Source organism: Schistocerca cancellata, chromosome 1, assembly GCF_023864275.1.
Source record: "Schistocerca cancellata isolate TAMUIC-IGC-003103 chromosome 1, iqSchCanc2.1, whole genome shotgun sequence".
In the NCBI taxonomy this organism is placed as follows: Eukaryota; Metazoa; Arthropoda; class Insecta; order Orthoptera; family Acrididae; genus Schistocerca; species Schistocerca cancellata.
In genome coordinates, this window is record NC_064626.1 from 1,110,469,561 (window position 1) to 1,110,494,841 (window position 25,281).

A 25,281-nucleotide genomic window follows, 5' to 3' on the forward strand; every position below is an offset into this window, starting at 1 on the left:
CGGAAACGTGATGGTACGCATTTCTCCTCCTTACACGAGGCATCACAACAAAGTGTCACCAGGCAACACCGGTCAACTGCTGTTTGTGTATGAGAAATCGGTAGTAAACTTTCCTCATGTCAGCACGTTGTAGGTGTCGCCACTGGCGCCAACCTTGTGTGAATGCTCTGAAAAGCTAATCATTTCCATATCACAGCATCTTCTTCATGTCGCTTACATTTCGCTCCTGTAGCAAGTCCGTGGTGTAGCAATTTTAATGGCCAGTAGTGTAGAATGCGGTCTTTCTCATTCACCATGGCTTTAGGTCGGTGAGGATGGCCAGGTATCTGGCCTCTCTGTTGGTAGAATGCGACCCTTTTCGTTCGTTACACGGTAGTGTGGCTGGGCATCTAGCTTCACTGTGGGTAGAGTCACGGCACTAGCAGGGGGGAGGGGCATGGTGAGGCATCTGGTCTCTCTGCTGTTAGAGTGTGGCCCTTCTTGTACATCATGGCGCTACTAGGGGATTGGTGGCGGGGCATCTGGCCTGACTGGAGGTAGAGTGCGGTCCGCTTTGATCATCATGGCACTACGTGGGAGAGGGTGGCCGAGCTTTTGGCCTGACTGTGTTTGGAATGTAGCCTTTATTGTTTGCCACTGCAGTGGGAGGGGAGGGTGACTGCGCTTCTGGCCTGACTGCAAGTAGATTGCGTCCTTTCTCGTTCAACAAGGCACTAGGAAGCGAAGGTGGCCAGGCGCCTGGGATGACTGCGGCTAGAGTGCATACTTTCTCGTTTTCCACTGCACTAGAAGGATGACGAGCTCATTGCCTCTAACCCCAAGGAAAGATCGAGGTGTTCACCCTGATTTCAACAGTGTTGCATTGCTTCCCATCAGATCACCAAAGTTAAGCAACGTCAGGTGTGGGCAGCACTTGGATAGGCTGCCCACCTGCCAGCTTTCCGTTTACCTTCCCAGCAAAGGGGAGGCGGCGTGGCGGTGTAGAGTTGCTGATCACCGGACTTCATGACACTGAAAGCGTGCTGACAAGTAACGCCACCGAAGTTTTTATATGTAAACTTTTAAAATTTTTTCAAACACAACAAAAGCTTTTTGGGTCTTTTTTGTACTCACCTGGGCGTGCTGCTTCATATATGTCATACAAGGGCATTATATATTATGCTGTGAGGCCACGACGCTGCTGTGTGCGATTATATTTTTATTACTGCAGGCCTACTTCGGCAGTGATTGCCATTGTCAGGTTATATGAGGTGGTCTTGATGTCAATATGATATAGGTGTCTTAGTTGCTGTCACAACGTGATAAGTTTGCCAGCCGGCCAGAGTGGCCGTGCGGTTCTAGGCGCTACAGTCTGGAACCGAGCGACCGCTACGGTCGCAGGTTCGAATCCAGCCTCGGGCATGAATGCGTGTGCTGTCCTTAGGTTAGTTAGGTTTAATTAGTTCTAAGTTCTAGGCATAGTGCTCAGAGCCATTTGAACCATTTTTTGATATGTTTGCCCCTTTTATGTTGGTGGGGCAATTTTAGGATTTAAATTTAGCTGGAGCGGTTATTTCCGAAGTTTTCCAATTGTGAACGTTTATTTCGTAATGAAGTTAATTGACAGCTGTATTCACAGCTGGCTCAAAATCAATACAGCTGTCAGTTAACGGCATTATGAAATAAACTCCCATAACTGGAAAACTTCAGAAATAACCGTTTAAAACTTGCAATAGCTCAACAAAATCAAAGAAGTAAACTTATAGTGACAGAAAATAAGACAGCGATTGCACATGGACATCAAGATGACCTGATATAACCTGACGATGGCAATCAAGCCGAAATAGGGCTGTAGTAATAAAAATATAACCGCACACAGCAGCATCTTAGTCTCGCAGCATAATATATAAAAACAAAAGTTTTAATATTCTACATCTTTATTTCTCAACATAGTCCCCGTGGCTGTGAATATATTTCTTCCAGATAGAGACCAGCTTTTTTTTGTGTCGTTATTGTAGAATGTTTGTTTCATTGACAGAGCCACACCCTCAGATCTGCTTGAACTGCTGCGTTACTATGAATGTGAAGTCCTCAATAGTGTTATTTAAGTTTTAGGAAAAGACGAAAAGCGGATGGAGCCTTTATGGAGGATTATGGATGATAGTGAACCAAATCGTTGGATTGTGGCACATGTCACAGCACTCATGTGCGGTCTGGCATTGTCAAGTTGAAGGGGCGGGTGCTCCACGTGTAGACGAACTCTCTGAATGCGAAACTCGATTACAGCACGCTGTTACTCACGAACCGATATCGTTATGCTGGACACCGGCCTCAAGAGGCAGAGGGTTGCAACGTGCTTCAGCGAAGCAGGGAAGTCGATCGAATCCCGCCTCGGGCATGGATGTGTGTGATGTCCTTAGGTTTGTTAGGTTTAAGTAGTTCTAAGTTGTATGGGACTGATGACCTCAGATGTTAAGTCCCATAGTACTCAGAGCCATTTGAACCACTTGAAGTCGATCGAGTAATGTGCATAAGATGTAATACATATAATACTGAGAACAGTATTAGCATGCCATCGTGTGAGAATGCTGATGGTGACCGCCAGTCGGATGAGGACGTTACGCTCGACGTCCCTTTGGTGCTATTCGAGAGGGATAGGCTATCTGTGGGCATCGGATTTCATCTTCTCATCATCATACAACACGAACATAACATATCACTACACTAAACACACACACAAACACACTTTACGATCACTTACACAAACAATTTAAAACACAGACATGGTGACAGTCTGCCTGAGGGACAGGAAAAACCTTTCTAATTCGGTGGCCGAATCTGACACCCGGTGTCTCCCAACTGGACATGCCCTACGACTTTGTTTTTACTCGATTTGATAGCAGGCTGAGTGGACCTGGGACAGTCCTGGAGGGATTCGAACGAGGAAAAATCCCCGCCACTAAGCGGGATTGAACGCACGACCTCCAGATCCGTCGTTTGGCGCTGTATCCCCTGAACACCCGGTGGGGAACCGGCGACCCGCCGGCCAGACCCAGCCCTGTTTGGTTTCAGTCCAGCCCACGGAAAAGTCCGTAGGAGAGAGCGAGGCGCTCGCATTATACTCTGCCCGAACGCATTTTCGGATGTTTCATCTGGCTCGTATCGTGTTTGCAGCTCTTCACGCAGATCAGGGAAAAATTTTGTTACTCCGCGCTTGCGCAATGTCACTTCACAGCCGCTGGAATTGAACTACAGGGAGAAACACGTTTCGAGTCTGAGCGCAAATTTAGGGCCCGAGTGCTCACTGTTACGTTACACGTACCGGCATTTAGGCGAACTAATTGACTGCTCAGAATTGCTACGAGATAAGTTGCATCTGACGTACGGCTGAGCGCTGGCAGACACCCCTGGGCCGTCAGAGCGCCGCTGCCGGTCCAGAGGCAGCGACCGTTGCTGGAGAGCCCAGGTGGGAGCACAAAGGCTTGGCTGGAAACGGAGAAAATCCCAGTGTGGGAAATTTGGACGACGCGTCGACGCTTAAGAGGGCCGGCTGTGCTCACAGCAATGGCGTGCTTTGAGAGACACTGAAAGATGACTTCTTACAGCTCTTGAGAGTCCACAAGGGTTGCCAAGAAAGTAATGCACTGCGATTTTTTTTTCTCAGCCGAAAACAATGCTACGAATGCGAAACGTGACGTATGTATTATCTGAAGTCTCCTGAGTGAACGCGCCAAGTTTCCCTCACTTCTGACAGATAGGGTAGTTGCAGGACAGTTTCAAAATGGCGTCTGTAGGTGATGTACGTTACAAGCAACGTGCCGTCACTGAATTTCCTACTGCAGTGAAAGAAACTATGGGGAATATTCACAAACACTTGTGCAAAGTCTATGGAGCATCTGATGACGACAGAAGTACAGTTAGTCGCTCGGCACGGAGGATGAGGTCATCAGAAGGCGGTTCGGCGGAGCTCCATGACTTGCAGCGGTCCGGGAGACCATCCACGATGTCACACCTGACATGTTGCAGCGAGCTGATGTCATTCGCCATTAAAGGATGCCATTCGTACAAGAAATTTTGAGGAGGACGAGGAGGTGATTCACGCATTGAAGCACTGGCTCTGCCACCAGGCCAAGGATAGGTACCGACAGGGCATACACGCCCTTGTTTCGAGCTGGAGGAAGACCATAGAACAGGATGGAGATTACATGGAAAAATAGGGTGTGTAGATAAAACATTCTTTCGTGTGTGTAATTCTCATTATGTTCAATAAAGAATTATTGAAGAAAAAATGCAGTGCATTACTTTCTGGGCAACACTCGCATAATAATTTACAATGGCCGGCCGCTGTGGCCGAGCGGTTCTAGGCGCTTCAGTCAGGAACCGCGCTGCTGCTACGGTCGCATCCATGCCTCGGGCGTGAGTGTGTGTGATGTCCTTAGGTTAGTTAGGTTTAAGTAGTTCTAACTCTGGGGGACTGATGACCTCAGATATTAAGTCCCATAGAGTGCTTAGAGCCATTTCAACCATTTTTTGAAATATTACTGCAAATCTGAGTACACCGCCGATACCAGAAAAACGAGGCGCATCCATTGTCACAGCAATAACTTCAGTATCTTTGAAACAACAAAGATAAGGTTTCACAGTGAATAAACATTTACACACTGAACCTCTGAATCAATCTTTTGTAACTGCTTCAAGCGATTTCAACAAACGATATCTAAGATGATAGCATTGCACGATAGATATCTTCCCTGAAAGCTAGTTATCTGTATATATTTTATTTCTTGATTATTTTCTTGATTATTTTATATATTTTTATTACGCAAATATTTGTCAGAATATCGTACCTGCCACAATTACACAGTAAATGATAACAGCATCAGTATCTCATATTGTCACACTTGGACAGTTATTTAATGAACAGTTTGCTGTTTTTCAGTAACTTTACCTGCAATTGCTATTAAAAAACTGGGATGATTTAAAAGTGGTCAATCACATGTATTAGCGCACAGCTCATTGAAAAGAGAACCAAGAGACATCTCTGCCAGGAGGACATAAATATTTGTTTAAATACTACATAACGACAGTCTATTATCATTTATTGTAAACGCATCTGCACGGCAATACTGGCTTATTTATTGATGGACAAACTATTATTTATAACTATTGTAAATTATTTAAGTCTGACAGAATGTTTATAACATTCATTTAGTTAAATATTATTGTACTATATTAGTTTAGTGCGGTGAAGTAGTCAAGATGGATCACATCATGTCCGTAGAGATTAAGACCGATGTATTTTTGTTAGGGACGAACTTCAGCCAGCGGAGAAAGTAGACAGTAGTGGAACACTACGGGACTGGGACTCAGTGGAGCGACCCACGACACTTTATATCGAGTTCTGGAAGGAGGCACACCTGCCTATAGCAGCAGCGAGTGTTATTCGATCGTGAATATGTTTGATTCTGGTCGCTGAATGGATGCTATAATTCTCTAACTTTTGAAGGGACTTTATATTTCGAGAAATCTGAATGTGATCCAAAACAGGTCTCTCATTTTTGTTGCTTGATTTACGTTACTGAGAATAGACAGAATATGAGTTACTATTATTAAAAAAAAAGAAAAAAAATTCGCATGTGTTAATTTGTCAGTCGTCATGTTGAACTCTGAACTATTGCGACTTGGTGAATCTTTCGTGTATTGTGATCATGAAATTGACTTACAGTAATTTTCGTGAGTCTTTGATGACTATTTCGTTTAGGGATTTTGCTAACATTTCATATCGCTCTCATCGTAACTTGACTGCATTTGAAAAGAGTATTTTCTGTCTGCATGAATATCGTAGGACCACTTACTGTTTATTTGAGATATCCTTTCTTGAATAAATGTAATTCAACGCAATTCTCTGTCGTCTGCATCAATTACAGACCTTAGAACAGAACCCTTGTTATTGAATTATTCTTTTCACTTTTATTTTGCATTTCCGAAAGAGCAGATACTATCGGTGACCGTGCAGCTCTCTAGAATGAAGCTGTCGACAAGTGTTGATATATATCAACGGGGACAGTTGAAAATTTGTGCCCCAACCGGGACTCGAACCCATGATGTCCTGCTTACATGGTAGACACTCTATCCATCTGAGCCACCGAGGGCGCAGAGGATAGTGCGACTGCAGGGATTTATCCCTTGCGCGCTCCCCGTGAGACCCACATTCCCAACTTAATGTCCACAGACTACTTTCGTAAGGCCTCTGACCATTACACTCATTAATCACGGTAGCCAATCTTACCGAGTCCCGTAAGAGTTCGGGCAATGCCTGCACTTTTCAACGAAACACACTGCTCAAAAACAGCTTGAAGGGCAATTGCGACAAGACAAAAATGGTTCAAATGGCTCTGAGCACTATGGGACTCAACTGCTGTGGTCATCAGTCCCCTAGAACTTAGAACTACTTAAACCTAACTAACCTAAGGACATCACATACACCCATGCCCGAGGCAGGATTCGAACCTGCGGCCGTAGCAACAGCGCGGCTCCGGACTGGAGCGCCTAGAACCGCACGGCCACCGCGGCCGGCTGCGACAAGACAGAATTAAAATATTAACTTCCAGCTTGGATAAGCAGCAGCAAATGTTTACCAAATGAGGATACGGTGCAAGAATTCGGTTAAAGCTAGTCTTATAGTGATTAGAAAAATTGTCAAGTCGTTAAGGCCTTTTGCTGAAGACGAATTCGCAAAGGAGTGCCTCTTGGACATATTATGTCCTGATAAAGAAAAAGAATTCGAACAGATATGTTTAAAGAGACGAACAGATTGTCGCCGAGTTGATATCATGACTGATGATAAAAAAAAATTTTTGTAGTCGTGCTGCCACATTCGAAGCATCTGCGATCGTTTTGAATAAGACCACTGATTTGTCAGACACAGCTCAGTTACCACTTTTCGTTAGTGGTGCAGAAGTGGAGTTCAACATAAAATAAGAATTATTAGCATGACAGCCATTAAAAAAATCACTATTGGTGAAGATATTTTTGAACAAATGAAAAAATCATCGGTAAGTTTTATCTGCAGCGGAGTCAGCTCGTATGGGTTTGTACTGATGGAGCACCTGCGATGTTCGAGTCAATAAAAGGCTTTATTTGCATGTTAAATGAAAAATATGCTGAAGTAAATATTGAGCAAGCCAGTTTAACAGTTCTTCACTATATTATTTACCAACCAAATTTTGTGGTAAATCAGTTAAAATGAAAAATATATCATGAATCTGGTCACCACCAGCATCAGTTTAAAGCCCCACTCACTAATTCACCGCCAATTCAGAGAGTATTTGCATCGAAATGTTCTAAGACAGTTATTATTAAAAGTCGTAAGTGAAACAACAATGTTCACGCACCGTAAATAAACATAAATATCTGAAGATGGGGTGGGTATAATGTGAATGTATTCTCGAAAACGAGTAGGCATAATTTGTTGGCGTGGCGTGTTGGGAGAGGGTCGTCATTCACACTGGTGCGCAACCGCACAAATACGGACATCATGGACGCTACAATTCTGACTTTTATGCACTGTGAATGCTGTTGTCGTGTCACGTGACAAGGCGGCCCGCTAGCTAAATTAACAATGTGAATCATCCCCGCGGGTCACCAAAGGTTGCCCCTGCTTGCAGCAGACCATCGCGGCCACCACCCTGTGTACAGAAACAAAAAGCTGTATTATTAGGACTAAGTATTTAATTTAGTTATATATATACTAAGATGGTATCTGTTCTTTCGGACGTGTACAAAAGAACAGATACCATCGGTGACCATGCATCTCGTTAGAATGAAATGAACACTCTTAGTTGCTTACGGGCATTGACATACGTCAACGGGGACAGATGAAAATGTGTGCCCCGACCGGGACTCGAACCCGGGATCTCCTGCTTACATGGCAGACGCTCTATCCATCTTTTTTTTTTTTTTTGGTTGATCTCATTTTGTTCGTTTTATCTGCTCGGGGCGGAAGTCGCAAGACACCCGTTTCAGTTCGTTGTTGATGGATTTACTCAGTTTTTTTTATTACAGAGGGCAGCTAACCCTCTGATCGAACACGCTGAGCCACCGTGCCGGCTATCCATCTGAGCCACCGAGGACACAGAGGATAGCGCGACTGCAGGGATTTATCTCTGGCACGCCTCCCGCGAAACCCACATTCTCAACGTATTGTCCCGCACTACATTCGTAGTGCCCCCGCCCATTATACTCATTACTAGCGGGGTGTTGCCGATTCCCGTAAGAGTTCGGCACTGTTTGTCCGGAAGAACAGATACCATCTTAGTGTATATACACTCCTGGAAATTGAAATAAGAACACCGTGAATTCATTGTCCCAGGAAGGGGAAACTTTATTGACACATTCCTGGGGTCAGATACATCACATGATCACACTGACAGAACCACAGGCACATAGACACAGGCAACAGAGCATGCACAATGTCGGCACTAGTACAGTGTATATCCACCTTTCGCAACAATGCAGGCTGCTATTCTCCCATGGAGACGATCGTAGAGATGCTGGATGTAGTCCTGTGGAACGGCTTGCCATGCCATTTCCACCTGGCGCCTCAGTTGGACCAGCGTTCGTGCTGGACGTGCAGACCGCGTGAGACGACGCTTCATCCAGTCCCAAACATGCTCAATGGGGGACAGATCCGGAGATCTTGCTGGCCAGGGTAGTTGACTTACACCTTCTAGAGCACGTTGGGTGGCACGGGATACATGCGGACGTGCATTGTCCTGTTGGAACAGCAAGTTCCCTTGCCGGTCTAGGAATGGTAGAACGATGGGTTCGATGACGGTTTGGATCTACCGTGCACTATTCAGTGTCCCCTCGACGATCACCAGTGGTGTACGGCCAGTGTAGGAGATCGCTCCCCACACCATGATGCCGGGTGTTGGCCCTGTGTGCCTCGGTCGTATGCAGTCCTGATTGTGGCGCTCACCTGCACGGCGCCAAACACGCATACGACCATCATTGGCACCAAGGCAGAAGCGACTCTCATCGCTGAAGACGACACGTCTCCATTCGTCCCTCCATTCACGCCTGTCGCGACACCACTGGAGGCGGGCTGCACGATGTTGGGGCGTGAGCGGAAGACGGCCTAACGGTGTGCGGGACCGTAGCCCAGCTTCATGGAGACGGTTGCGAATGGTCCTCGCCGATACCCCAGGAGCAACAGTGTCCCTAATTTGCTGGGAAGTGGCGGTGCGGTCCCCTACGGCACTGCGTAGGATCCTACGGTCTTGGCGTGCATCCGTGCGTCGCTGCGGTCCGGTCCCAGGTCGACGGGCACGTGCACCTTCCGCCGACCACTGGCGACAACATCGATGTACTGTGGAGACCTCACGCCCCACGTGTTGAGCAATTCGGCGGTACGTCCACCCTGCCTCCCGCATGCCCACTATACGCCCTCGCTCAAAGTCCGTCAACTGCACATACGGTTCACGTCCACGCTGTCGCGGCATGCTACCAGTGTTAAAGACTGCGATGGAGCTCCGTATGCCACGGCAAACTGGCTGACACTGACGGCGGCGGTGCACAAATGCTGCGCAGCTAGCGCCATTCGACGGCCAACACCGCGGTTCCTGGTGTGTCCGCTGTGCCGTGCGTGTGATCATTGCTTGTACAGCCCTCTCGCAGTGTCCGGAGCAAGTATGGTGGGTCTGACACACCGGTGTCAATGTGTTCTTTTTTCCATTTCCAGGAGTGTATATAGTTAAGGCTCACCGGCCACTTGACCATCTTCTTCTTCTGTGCGAATGCACAGTGCCCCAACTCTTACGGGAATCGGCAACGCTCCGCGAGTTATGAGTATAATGGGGGGGGGGGGGGGGGGGCACTACGAACGTAGTGCGGCACAATACGTTGAGAATGTGGGTTTCGCGGGAGGCGTGCCAGAGATAAATCCCTGCAGTCGCGCTATCCTCTGTGTCCTCGGTGGCTCAGACGGATAGAGCGTCTGCCATGTAAGCAGGAGATCCCGGGTTCGATTCCCGGTCGGGGCACACACTTTCATCTGTCCCCGTTGACGTATGTCAACGCCTGTAAGCAGTTAAGGGTGTTCATTTCATTGTAATTTAATTTTAGTTCCTAACTTACGTTAGCAAGGAATGGTTTGTACTAGTAAGAGCAAGAACATGAGGTGGTCGCGTAGAGTGTAAGTGTGGTATTTTGGCAAATTCTCAATTTAATGGCCATAAACGACTGTAACGCTACCGAGCTCTGCTCATTTTCTACGTTTGTGACAATGGCGATCAATGTCTTGAACATTGTCGGGACAAATCCAAATCCAGTAAGTATTGTTGGAGCCAGTACTACTCTGTAGCTACTAGGGAACAGCTCAAAGAACGGGGCGTAATTCAAAGACTGAAACAAATAAGAGAATAGCTTCTAGTATACGCTAGGGCTGAAACAATATTACAATTGCTTTGGTTTCATTTATAGCTCTTCAAAATATATGTATCTTAATCTTGTCCAGGGATTGGACAAAAGTATGGAAACACCGCGAAAAATGCGTGCTTGAACGTAAATGCAGTTGCAAGTGAAGACTGCAGATGGCGCTGTTGTATTTGACCACAAATAACACCTGTCTAACTTGGCCAAGTTGTTGGTGCTCATATTGTGGGTGCTTCCGCAACTAAGGCAGTCGAAGTGTTTGATGTTTCAAGAGGCACTATAGCGAAGGTTTGTACAGCATATAAAGAGAGCCGAGAAAACATCATCCACTACGTCACAACGCTGACGAAATTGTGTGTTGAGCGATAGTGACATATGGTCATTGAAGAGGATTGTGACGAAAAATAGGAGAGTATCTGCAAAATTCTGCAGAACTGAATGTTGCTATCTCTGCCAGCATCAAGCTCCATAAGCAAAGAATTACAAGGAGCTAGAAAAATGGTTCAAATGGCTCTGAGCGCTATGGGACAACATCTGAGGTCATCAGTCCCCTCGAACTTAGAACTACTTAAACCTTGTTGTGACGAAAAATAAGAGGTCGACAGCTGAAAAAGTCACTGCATATCTGAGTGTCGAATTCCCAAACTGTGTCAGCATCAAAGCAACATGAAGGGAGCTTCAAAGCAGCGAATTTCAGTGCGAGCTGGAATTCGAAAACAAAACAAAAAATGGTTCAAATGGCTCTGAGCACTGTGGGTCTTAACAACTGAGGTCATCAGTCCCCTATAACTTAGAACTACTTAAACCTTACTAACCTAAGGAAATCAAACACATCCATGTCCAAGGCAGGATTCGAACCTGTGACCGTAGCGGTAGCGCGGTTCCAGACTGAAGGGTCTAGAACCGCTCGACCACAGCGGCCGGCCACAGGGAGCTAGAATTCCAGAAGCAATCACCATTGATGCAAATGCCCGTAACAGCAAAACGTGGTGCCGAAAAAATAAAACCCGGAGTATGGAACAATGGAAGAAAAACATTTGGTCGGATGAGTCTTGCAACACACGGTTTCCGATTTCTGGCCTACTTTACGTCCCAGGAGTGAAACATAGCGGAGGTTCGGCGATGATTTTGGCAGCCATATCGTGGTATTCCATGGGTCCCATGGTTACTATGCAAGGTCTCATTTCTGCCAAGGATTAAGTGCCTAGTATTGTTGCATTCAGTGTTATAACGTTTGTTTCCCTATTTTGATGCTGTGTTCCATACACGAAAGGGTCCCCGTCCACAAGCTCGCGTCGTCCATCACTGGTATTTGTGAGCACGAGGATGAATTGTCGCAGATCCCCTGACCACCACAATCATCATATCTCAATAGGGGAGAAGGGTGCATGACCGTTATTCACTTCCATAATCATTACCTGAATTTGTCGCTATGTTTCATGAAGGACTGCATAAGAAGCCCGCACGGGACCCGTATTTATCCACTCTGAGACGACTGGAAGTTGTTTCGAATGCCAACGATTTTCATACACCACATTAGGCATGGTAAATTGTTGTGTTTTAGTGTTTACATAATTTTGACCACCCCGTTGCATTAAAATTGGCAAATTAATTAATAAATGAAGAGATACTAGGAACTATAAGTAGAATTTACGAGCTGAAGGCACACGCTGTCGCGATATACTCTATAAGACAAAAGCAAAAAAACAAAAAAAAAGAACATTGCACCACGAAGGAATTATCCGAATGTGGCGGAAATCGGTAATGTACATATACGGACAAACAAATGATTACAGTGTCAGAAAAACTGGGTGATTTATTCAAGAGAAAGAGCTTCGCAAACTGAACAAGCCGATAACGCGTTGGTCCATCTCTGGCCTTTATGGAAGCAGTTATTCAGCTTGGCATTGACTGGTAGATTTACTGAATGTTCTTTTGAGAGATATCGTGCCTAAGTTTATCCAATTCGCGCGTTAGATCGTCAACATCCCGAGCTGGCTGGAAGTCCCTGTCAATAATGCTCCAAACGTTCTCAACTGGGGAAGGAATCTGTGACCTTTCTGGAGAAGGTAGGATTTGGCAAGGACGAAGACAAGCAGTAGAAACTCTCGCCGTATGCGGACGGGCATTATCTTGCTGAACGGTAAGCCCAGGATGGCTTTCCATCAGGGGTAACAAAACGGGGTTTTGGATATCGTGGGCGTACGTCTATGCTGTAAAAGAGTTGCAGATGACAACCAAAGGGAGCCTACAATGAAAAGAAAAGACACGCCAGACCATCATTCCCGGTTATCGGGCCACATGACAGACGACAGCACCGTCTGTGGTGTCTCCAGACACGTCTTTGCAAGACCACGGTATGTTTCGTAAGGCGACAGGCGACTATGAGATACCGCCCAGACAGCAATCCCTTTAACTAGTAAATCTTCCATGTGACTACCTGTTCCTTGCATCTCCTATATTGATTTTGCCCTTTCACTGTGATTGCTGTTGGTGGCCTGCATTAGAGGATAACAGTTCTAAAATTAATAACACTGAATGGACTTTGATGGATTTATTCTACATAGAAGTTAAACTGCGTTGGTTCAGCTGAGAACAAGTGGCGAGACTGTGGTTCTATTCGCCCTAACAAGCCGGAGCAGCCATACTATACCCCTTTCTCGATGTGTAGCGCTGTCTCAGGTGACAGTCATTGTTCAAGCGTCTGCAGAGCAGCAATGTGCGGCGCCTGAAACTCGATATCGCGGGCACGAAATACGCAAACTCGTGGATGGTGATTACTTAGACAAATCAAAATCACTCTCTAATGGAGCCCTGAAATCTCGGGAGATCACATCGTGTCACGCTCTCGGTCGCTGGTCATGCCGTGGACCAATTTGACTCATAAAGCAATGCTCAAAAGGATATCAAACGTCAAGACGGCAGACCTGTCACGAATAACTTTGCACTCAGCACAGCGATTTGTCTGAGAGACTGAGGTCTAAGCTACCAGCACAGCAAAGTCCTCACCACAGGCTCACCAGTCAAGACCAGTGCTAATGTGAAACGTTCAGGACAAGTGTCCCAAGCACAAGCAAAAGTTAAAACCAAAATACTCTTCAGGACAGAGTCTGAATCGGAAGACCCATCCCAGACCAGAATCTGAATCGGAAGACCCACTCCAGACCAGAGTATGAATCGGAAGACCCATTCTAGGCAGGAGTCTAAGTTGAAAGACCTACACTACTGGCCATTAAAATTGCTACACCACGGAGATGACGTGCTACAGACGCGAAATTTAACCGACAGCAAGAAGATGCCGTGATATGAAAATGATTAGCTTTTCAGAGAATTCACACAAGGTTGGCGCCGGTGGCGACACCTACAACGTGCTGACATGAGGAAAGTTTCCAACCTATTTCTCATACACAAACAGCAGTTGACCGGCGTTGCCTGGTGAAACGTTGTTGTGATGCCTCGTGTAAGGAGGAGAAATGCGTACCATCACGTTTTCGACTTTGATTAAGGACGGATTGTAGCCTATCGCGATTGCGGTTTATTGTATCGAGACATTGCTGCTCGCGTTGATCGAGATCCAATGACTGTTAGCAGAATATGGACTCGGTGGGATCAGGAGGGTAATACGGAACGCCGTGCTGGATCCCAACGGCCTCGTGTCACTAGCAGTCGAGATGACAGGCGTCTTATCCGCATGGCTGTAACGGATCGTGCAACCAAGTCTCGATCCCTGAGTCAACAGATGGGGACGTTTGCAAGACAACAACCATCTGCACGAACAGTTCGACGGCGTTTGCAGCAGCAGGGACTATCAGCTCGGAGACCATAGCTGCGGTTACCCTTGACGCTCCATCACTGACAGGAGTGCCTGCGACGGTATGCTCAACGAAGAACGTGGGTGCACGAATGGCAAAACGTCATTTTTTTCGGATGAATCCAGGTTCTGTTTACAGCTTCATAATGGTCGCATCCGTGTTTGGTGACATCGCGCTGAACGCATATTGGAAGCGTGTATTCGTCATCGCCATACTGGCATATCACCCGGCGTGATGGTATGGGGTGCCATTGGTTACACGTCTCGGTCACCTCTTGTTCGCATTGACGGCACTCTGAACAGTGGACGTTGCATTTCAGATGTGCTACGACCCGTGGCTCTACCCTTCATTCGATCCCTGAGAAACCCTACATTTGAGCAGGATAATGCACGACCGCATGTTGCAGGTCCTGTACGAGCCTTTCTGGATACAGAAAATGTTCGACTGCTGCCCTGGCCAGCACATTCTCCAGATCTCTCACCAATTGAAAACGTCTGGTCAATGTTGGCCGAGCAACTGGCTCGTCACAATACGCCAGTCACTACTCTTGATGAACTGTGGTATCGTGTTGAGGCTGCAAGGGCAGCTGTACCTGTACACGCCATCCAAGCTCTGTTTGACTCAATACCCAGGCGTATCAAGGCCGTTATTACGGCCAGATGTGATTGTTCTGGGTACTGATTTCTCAGGATGTATACACCCAAATTGCGTGAAAATGTAATCACATGTCAGTTCTAGTATAATATATTTGTCCAATGAATACCCGTTTATCATCTGCATTTCTTCTTGGTGTGGCAATTTTCTATCAAACCTCAGTAAACTCCACAACAGAAGCTGTACCTGTACACGCCATCCAAGCTCTGTTTGACTCAATGCCCAGGCGTATCAAGGCCGTTATTACGGCCAGATGTGATTGTTCTGGGTACTGATTTCTCAGGATGTATACACCCAAATTGCGTGAAAATGTAATCACATGTCAGTTCTAGTATAATATATTTGTCCAATGAATACCCGTTTATCATCTGCATTTCTTCTTGGTGTGGCAATTTTCTATCAAACCGCAGTAAACTCCACAACAGAAGGACTCCTGCCACTGCCCCCCCCCCCCCCCCCCCCCCAAGCATTTTGTGCCAATCAGAAGACTCCACGAGTTCCGTATCTCCCCTGTAACTCGTCTGCTCTACCTCATCAAAGTTAATAATATTCTTGTCTTTGCAGCAGAAGCAGCCAATCCCTGACTCGCAAATTCCCGCAAGAGAGGAGGAGACGTTGTGCTCCCGACTTGTTTTTTCCCATGGCCACTTTAGGCTGCGAGTTTCGAGTTTTCATATAGCTCTAAAGTGAACAAAACTTTTATCGTGGAGATCATTATCTGGATAGCCCGAACGTTACAACGTGTCCGACTAGGTGTCCTGGCTGAACCAAGAATAGTAATTTTGTGTTCCAACGCAAATCATTTCAGAGCTGCCATAAATGATACATTCCTTCTAAAATTGTTTGGAGGCCTGAGGCTACCCAACAACCTCTACCCACTCAGGGGCGACACCACCTGATTGTTCCCTCAATAGCGTCCGGTCCATGGTGAATATGGAAACTCTCGGATTTTTATGGCTACCATCCATATTCACAAAGGGCGTTTACAACACTGTCGTAATGTGTTGGCTGGGCGATCTAGATTTCTCTTGCACTCTTGCCCATGCTGTGGTTAAGAGCCATCTAACAGATAGGTCCAGGTAGGCAGTTTTTCGCCGTCTTGACCGAACTCATTGTCTGCAAAAAATGGTTCAAACGGCTCTGAGCACTATGGGACTCAACATCTGAGGTCATCAGTCCCCTAGACTTAGAACAAACATAAGGACATCTCACACACTCATACCCGAGGCCGGATTCGAACCTGCGACCGTAGCAGCAGCGCGGTTCCGGACTAGAGCGCCTAGAACCGCTCAGCCACCGCGGCCGGCCATTGTCTAAACACTGGTACGAGAAATTCTTGGTCCCAGCATTCTATCGCCAGTAAGTGCTTCAAGATATTCCTTTTCTTAATAGATGCACGTGGCTTTCAAGTCCCAAACGTTCACTGCAGAATTTACTGTTATATGACCAAACTGCCCGCTTTTTCTCAACTCCAGAAAATACTATTCAAAGGAGAGCCACTATAAAGGTTCTGCATGCATTAACAACGTACATGCTCCCATCATTGTGTGTTAGAAACTGTAAAAACTGAGTCTTACTGTATTTTAGTATTAGTTTATTTTCTACAAGCCATGAACTTAGGTCATGAACTGCACTATTTGAAACCGAGCCAATGTTACACACAACATTCTTTACTACCAAGCTAGTGTCATCAGCAAACAGAAATATTTTAGAGTTACCCTTAATACTGGAGGAAATATCATTTATATAAATACGAAACAGGAGTGGCCCAACACTGATCCCTGGAGCACCCCCCGCTTGACTGTAACCCACTCAGACCCCACGTCACAGTCATTCTCAACAATGTGAATAATAACGTTTTGCCGTTGTTGGTAAAGTAAGAGGTGAACGAATTGTGAGCTACTCCCCGTATTCCGTAATGGTCCAACTTCTGGAGCAATATACTGTGATCAACACAATCAAACGCCTCAGTTAAGTCAAAAAATATGCCTACCGTTCGAAACCTTTTCTATAACCCATCCAGTACCTCAGAGAGAAAAGAGAATATAGCATTTTCAGTTGTTATGTTAAACGACCTCTAAAGTAGAATTGTACATTTGATAGTAAATCGTGTGATATTGTTGTTGTTGTTGTGGTCTTCAGTCCTGAAACTGGTTTGATGCAGCTCTCCATGCTACTCTATCCTGTGCAAGGCTCTTCATCTCCCAGTACTTATTGCAACCTACATCCTTCTGAATCTGCTTAGTGTATTCATCTCTTGGTCTCCCTCTACGATTTTTACCCTCCATGCTGCCCTCCAACGCTAAATTTGTGATCCCTTGATGCCTCAGAACTTGTACTACCAACCGATCCCTTCTTCTAGTCAAGTTCTGCCACAAACTTCTCTTCTCCGCAATCCTATTCATTACCTCCTCATTAGTTATATGGTCTACCCATCTAATCTTCAGCATTCTTCTGTAATACCACGTTTCGAAAGCTTCTATTCTCTTCTTGTCCGAACTATTTATCGTGCATGTTTCACTTCCATACATGGCTACACCCCATACAAATACTTTCAGAAACGACTTCCTGACACTTAAATCTATACTCGATGTTAACAAATTTCTCTTCTTCACAAACGCTTTCCTTGCCATTGCCAGTCTACATTTTATATCTTCTCTACTTCGACCATCATCAGTTATTTTGCTCCCCAAATAGCAAAATTCCTTTACTACTTTAAGTGTCTCATTTCGTAATCTAATTACCTCAGCATCACCCGACTTAATTAGACTACATTCCATTATCCTCGTTTTGCTTTTGTTGATGTTCATCTTATATCCTCCTTTCAAGACACTGTCCATTCCGTTCAACTGCTCTTCCAAGTCCTTTGCTGTCTGTGACAGAATTGCAATGTCATCGGCAAACCTCAAAGTTTTAATTTCTTCTCCATGGATTTTAATACCTACTCCGAATTTTTCTTTTGTTTCCTTTACTGCTTGCTCAATATACAGATTGAATAACATCAGAGAGAGACTACATCGCTGTCTCACTCCCTTCCCAACCACTGCTTCCCTTTCATGCCCCTCGACTCTTATAACTGCCATCTGATTTCAGTACAAATTGTAAATACTCTTTCGCTCCCTGTATTTTACCCCTGCCATCTTTAGAATTTGAAAGAGAGTATTCCAGTCAACATTGTCAAAAGCTTTCTCTAAGTCTACAAATGCTAGAAATGTAGGTTTGCCTTTCCTTAATCTTTCTTCTAAGATAAGTCGCAGAGTCAGTATTGTGTCACGTGTTCCAATATTTCTACGGAATCCAAACTGATCTTCTCCGAGGTCGACTTCTACCAGTTTTTCCATTTGTCTGTAAAGAATTTGCGTTAGTATTTTGCAGCTGTGACTTATTAATCTGATAGTTCGGTAATTTTCACATCTGTCAGCACCTTCTTTCTTTAGGATTGGAATTCTTCCTGAAGGCTGAGGGTATTTCGCCTGTCTCATACATCTTTCTCACCAGATGGTAGAGTTTTGTCAGGATTGGCTCTCCCAATGCCGTCAGTAGTTCTAATGGAATGTTGTCTACTCCCGGGTCCTTGTTTCGACTCAGGTCTTTCAGTGCTCTGTCAAACTCTTCACGCAGTATCGTATCTCCCATTTCATCTTCATCTACATCTTCTGCCACTTCCGTAATATTGTCCTCAAGTACATCGCCCTTGTATAGACCCTCTATATACTCCTTCCACCTTTCTACTTTCCCTTCTTTGCTTAGAACTGGGTTCGCATCTGAGCTCTTGATATTCATACAATTTGTTCTCTTATCTCCAAAGGTCATCAATTAAATTCAATATTTCTTCTGTTATCCAAGGTTTTCTACTAGCCCTCGTCTTTTTACCTACTTGATCCTCTGCTGCCTTGACTGTTTCATCCCTCAGAGCTACCCATTCTTCTTCTACTGTACTTCTTTCCCCCATTCCTGTCAATCGTTCCCTTATGCTCTCCCTGAAACTCTGTACAACCTCTGGTTTAGACAGTTTATTCAGATCCCATCTCCTTAAATTCCCACCTTTTTGCTGTTTCTTCAGTTTTAATCTACAGTACATAACCAATAGATTGTGGTCAGAGTCCACATCTGCCACTGGAAATATCTTACAATTTAAAAGCTGGTTCCTAAATCTCTGTCTTCCCATTATATAAGCTATCTGATACCTTCTAGTATCTCCAGGATTCTTCAATGTATACAACCTTCTTTCATGATTCTTGAACCAAGTATTGGCTATGATTAAGTTATGCTTTGTGCAAAACTCTACCAGGCGGCTTCCTCTTTCATTTCTTAGCCCCAATCCATATTCATCTACTATGTTTCCTTCTCTCCCTTTTCCTACTCTCGAATTCCAGTCACCCATGATTATTAAATTTTCGTCTCCCTTCACTACCTGAATAATTCCCTTTATCTCATCATACATTTAATCAATTTCTTCATCATCTGCAGAACTAGTTGGCATGTAAACTTGTACTACTGTAGTAGGCGTGGGCTTCGTGTCCATCTTCGCCACAATAATGCGTCCACTATGCTGTTTGTAGTAGCTTACCCGCATTCCTATATTTTATTCATTATTAAACCTACTCCTGCATTACCCCTATTTGATTTTGTATTTATAACCCTATATTCACCTGATCAAAAGTCGTGTTCCTCCTGCCACCGAACTTCACTAATTCCCACTATATCTAACTTTAACCTATCCATTTCCCTTTTTAAATTTTCTAACCTACCTGCCCGATTAACGGATCTGACATTCGACGCTCCGATCCGTAGAACGCCAGTTTTCTTTCTCCTGATAACGACGTCCTCCTGAGTAGTCCCCGCCCGGAGATCCGAATGGGGGACCATTTTACCTCCGGAATATTTTACTCAAGAGGACGTCATTATCATTTAACCATACAGTAAAGCTGCATTCCCTCGGGAAAAATTACGGCTGTAGTTTCCCCTTGCTTTCAGCCGTTCGCAGTACCACAACAGCAAGGCCATTTTGGTTAATGTTACAAGGCCAGATCAGTCAATCATCCAGACTGTTGCCCCTGCAACTACTGAAAAGGCTGCTGCCCCTCTTCAGGAACCACACGTTTGTCTGGCCTCTCAATAGATACCCCTCCGTTGTGGTTGCACCTACGGTACGGCCATCTGTATCGCTGAGGCACGCAAGCCTCCCCACCAACGGCAAGGTCCATGGTTCATGGGGGGTGTGATATAAAATGATCAATTATCCTTACATGCACAGTCTTTTCAATAACTTCAGCAAATACTGATGGCATAGAAATAGGTCTAAAATTATCTACATTATCCCTTTCTCCTTTTTATAAAGCGGCCTTTCCACTGAGTACTTTAATCGTTCAGGAAACTGACCATTCCCAAAGGAAAAATTATAAATATGGCTAAGTACAGGGGTAACATGTGCAGCACACCACTTTAATATTCTGCAAGGCACTCCATCATAGCCATGAGAGTCCTTAGTTTTCAGTGATTTAATTTTTGACTCAACCTCCCCCTTGTCTTTATCACAGAGGAGTGTTCCAAACATCAATCATGGAGAGGCAAGAGAGTTATATAATTCCCTGTAGAAACCAAATTTTTATTTAATTCGCCAGCAATGCTCAGAAAGTGGTTGTTAAATGCTGTACATACATCTGGCATATTTTCGCTACGAACTCACTTTATATCATCGACCTTGTGCTGCTGACCAGACACTTCCTTCACAACTAACCATGTGGTTTTAATTTTATTCTGTGAATTAGCTATTCTATTTGTAAAGCACATACTCTTTGCCTTCCTAATAATTTTATTAAGCATTTGCAGAACAGTTTGTAATGGGCTACTGTAGCTACCGAGTCGAAACAAGGCCTCGGGAGTAGGCAACATTCCATTAGAACTACTGGCGGCCTTGGGAGAGCCAGTCCTGACAAAACTCTACCATCTGGTGAACAAGATGTATGAGACAGGTGAAATACTCTTAGACTTCAAGAAGAATATAATAATTCCAATCCCAAAGAAAGCAGGTTTTGACAGATGTGAAAATTAACGAACTATCAGTTTAATAAGTCACGGCTGCAAAATACTAACACGAATTCTTTACAGACGAATGGAAAAACTAGTAGAAGCCGACCTTGGGGAAGATCAGTTTGGTTTCCGTAGAAATATTGGAACACGTGAGGCAATACTGACCCTACGGCTTATCTTAGAAGCTAGATTAAGGAAAGGCAAACCTACGTTTCTAGCATTTGTAGACTTAGAGAAAGCTTTTGACAATGTTGACTGGAATACTCTCTTTCAAATTCTGAAGGTGGCAGGGATAAAATATAGGGAGCGAAAGGCTATTTACAATTTGTATAGAAACCAAATGGCAGTTATAAGAGTTGAGGGGCATGAAAGAGAAGCAGTGGTTGGGAAGGGAATGAGACAGGGTTGTAGCCTCTCCCCGATGTTATTCAATCTGTATATTAAGCAAGCAGTGAAGGAAACAAAAGAAAAATTCGGAGTAGGTATTAAAATCCATGGAGAAGAAATAAAAACCTTGAGGTTCGCCGATGACATTGTAATTCTGTCAGAGACAGCAAAGGACTTGGAAGAGCAGTTGAACGGAATGGATAGTGTCTTGAAAGGAGGATATAAGATGAACATCAACAAAAGCAAAACAAGGATAATGGAATGTACTCGAATTAAGTCGGGAGATGCTGAAGGTATTAGATTAGGAAATGAGACACTTAAAGTAGTAAAGGAGTTTTGCTATTTGGGGAGCAAAGTAACTGATGGTGGTCGAAGTAGAGAGGATACAAAATGTAGACTGGCAGTGGCAAGGAAAGCGTTTGTGAAGAAGAGAAATTTGTTAACATCGAGTATAGATTTAAGTGTCAGGAAGTCATTTCTGAAAGTATTTGTATGGAGTGTAGCCATGTATGGAAGTGAAACATGGACGATAAATAGTTTGGAAAGGAAGAGAATAGAAGCTTTCGAAATGTGGTGCTACAGAAGAATGCTGAAGATTAAATGGGTAGATCACGTAAGTAGTGAGGAGGTATTGAATAGGATTAGGGAGAGGAGAAGTTTGTGGCAGAACTTGACTAGAAGAAGGGATCGATTCGTAGGACATGTTCTGAGGCATCAAGGGACCACCAACTTAGTATTGGAGGGCAGCGTGGGGGGTAAAAATCATAGAGGGAGACCAAGAGATGAATACACCAAGCAGATTCAGAAGGTTGCAGTAGGTACTGGGAGATGAAGAAGCTTGCGCAGGATAGAGTAGCATGGAGAGCTGCATCAAACCAGTTTCAGGACTGAAGACCACAACAACAACAAACAACTGTAGCTTCATTGTGGCTACTTCTAACGTTTTGATATAATTTCCACTTCATTCTACTTGATATCCTTATCCCACTTGTCAGTCACCCGGGATGCCTATTACTGCGAGTAATAGAACGTTCTAATGGAAAGCAATTATCAGAGAGCATGAGAAATGTGTTAAGAAATGAATTGTATTTATCATTTATGCCATCGGCACTGTAAACATCCTGCCACTCCTGTTCCTTGACAAGGTTTAAAAAACTCTCTAGTGGTGTTGGATTAGCTTTCCTACATAGTTTGTAATTATATGTGACATTTGTTTGAGGACAAAAGCCTTTTAGTGTTAAAATTTGTGCATCATGGTCTGTAAGGCCATTCACCCTTTCACTATCAGAATGCCGATATAATTATGAAGAATGAATAAAAATATAGTCTATGCCTGTGCTACCGTTCCCATGCACCCTAGTTGGAAAAAAACATAGTCTGCATCAGATCACATGAATTTAGGAGATCTACCAACATCATTTTTCTTCCACAAACATATACAAAATTTACATTGAAGTCACCACATATAATTAATTTCTGGTACTTACTACAAAGTGAATCAAGAACCCTCTCTAGTTTGAGCAGAAGTGCTCTGAAGTAAGAGTTATGAGACCTATAAACAACAACAGTTAGAAGTTTAGTTTCAATGAATTCAACTGCCCCTGCACAAAATTCAAATATCTGTTCAGTGCAATGCTGTGATACGTCTATGGACTCAAATGGAATACTGTTTTTTACGTACATAGCCACTCCCCCACCCCACAAGGAACTACTTGAAAAATAGCCAGGTAATCTGGATCCTGGTAAAGGAAGCCTCTGAATTGTCAAATTATTTAAGTGGTGCTCCGATATACCAATAACTTCAGAGTCAACATCCGTAAGCAGTTCACTAACTTTATCTCTAATACCTCTATATTTTGATGAAATGCGCTAATTCCTTCTCTACTTGGAAGCATGACGTCCTCTGAAGGTGAGCCCTTAGCTAGAGGGACTTCCTTTAAGCAGGTATACCTATTAGCTGACTTCAGTCCAAAACAGGTGCAGCTCTAAGCACCAACCACTACAGGAATTTTTCCATGAGTGATCCCACCAGCACCCACTACACTGTCACCTATAAGCTTTGCCAGCCTCCTCTTCCCATACCTATTGAGGTGCAGGCCATGCCTAGTGAAACCCCATCTACTGATAGACCTATCAGCGCCCTACCCAGCCCTAGCCCCATTTCATTTCATAGGAGGACCTCTTTGGTTATCATCCGCGGCGCTCCAACAGCAGAGCAGTACGTCTATGGTATTCTATGCTCTGTTTTGTTGCCCTTCATCTTGGGCTTACATTTCAGGAAGATAGTGTCCTCCTGCACATGATGAGAGTTTCTACTGCTTGTCTTCATGCTTGCAAAAACCTATCTTGGCTAGATAGGTCACCGGAACTCTTCCTAATTGAGAACGTCTGGCGCTCCCTCGGGAGGGCATCCAACAACTGAGCTAGTCAATGCCAAGTTGAATAACTGCTTGCATAAGAGCCTTAATTGACTTGCTCCATTTGTGAAAATCTTTTTCTTGAATAAATCATCCAGTTTTTCTGAAACTGTCTGTCTGTACCACTACATCACGTCTATCAATTTCCGTCCTATTCGGATAAACCCTTCGTGGTGGCGTCGCCTTGTTTTTCTGTGTCTTACAGTGTATTGCGAGCAATGCAGGAATACTTAATTTGGTGCTGGAAGGTGCAGTGTAAAGGAGCAACTGTAAGGGGAGACAAAGATTATAATATGTATTAGAAATAATGAAGGTCTTTGGAGGTAAAAGGTAAGCGCAGATAAAAGTTGCTCAAGATAGGAACGTAGATCGATAGATCTACAAACAAATACTCCCATGAGAATTAGTAATCCGAGAACTGCTTATTCGCGTATTGTTTCAACAATATATTTCCTCGGAGGGCCCAAAGAAATGACATTTAGCGCTCCCATTCTCTCCACGTGTTTAGCGTTCTCATCCAGACGAACGATGAGACCCACTTCTCCCGCAGGTCTGCGTGTTGTCTTGTTGCATCGCCGTGTGTGTGCAACCTGCCGTGTAAGTAGTTTTTAATGAGATAACCAGTGGTTGCGTTGTTTTTCTTACCTCATATTTCCGCTCAGTAATTTACCGTATGTAACTGTTTCGGATGGGAAAGTCTTTTGTAGATCCTTACTCATTTGCATGATTTTTGCAGAGGTTTCACAAGCCAGCTACATCTACACTCTACGAATTTCTATAATGTGCATGGTCAGGGTCTTTTATTGTATCATTTATCACGGTATGAAACAGTTCCGGTCACGGGCCAACCTGAGGGTGCTTGTACAATCTGAGCACGATGTTACTTGCTTAATTTTAACTACGGCTCCAGGGCGTCGATACGTTTGGGATGGAGGAATTCGTAGCTTTATCCTTGAAAGACAGTTACTGAACATTTATAAAAGTTAAATGAAAGCTGTAGTTCTAAACATAATTGTAATGAAAATATTGAAAAGAAAATACGGGCAAATGTTTTGAGGAAGGATTCTTCTAAAAGTAATAAATAAAATAGGTTAGAGAAACATTTGACACGCCGTGATGCTCGAAATCAGGTATAGCACCTAAGATGCTCATACTTTAGTGATGGAAGGAGACCACTGAGTGAAATTCCACCAGACAAATATCTTTTAGCACTCTTTAAAATTCCAAGACTCCGGTTTCTCAATCGGCAATTCATTTGCAGTACTTGATTTCGAGCATCATCCAAAGGCACGTCAAATGTTTCTCTAATCTGTTTTATTTCTTACTTTTAGATGAATCATTTCACAAAACTTTAGATAGCTTTTTTAATGTTTTTTATTTACAAGTTTTCTTCTAAAAACATAAAAAATAATATATTTGCATGTCGCTCGATATTTTATTATTATGAGTTACAGATAAAAATAAAATCATGCTCTGATTTGCTATGCGTTGACACTTCATTTACTTAGCTAACAGCAGCTTTTTGTGAAACATCTCAATTTGCCCTTAAATTACTAACTAAATTT

The 25,281-nt window shown here is 44.1% G+C and overlaps 1 protein-coding gene and 1 non-coding gene across 2 annotated transcripts in view; one reads left to right on the plus strand and one right to left on the minus strand.

Moving 5' to 3' along the window:
- Nucleotides 1-25,281, minus strand: part of LOC126131442 (probable E3 ubiquitin-protein ligase HECTD2) — a gene marked incomplete at its 5' end in the record, with an annotated part of 375,805 nt that overhangs the window by 175,658 nt on the left and 174,866 nt on the right. The gene's annotated exons all lie outside the window — the stretch shown is intronic.
- Trnat-ugu (transfer RNA threonine (anticodon UGU)) lies at nt 9,949-10,022 on the plus strand. The gene has a single exon. It is a non-coding gene; the product is annotated as a tRNA-Thr (tRNA).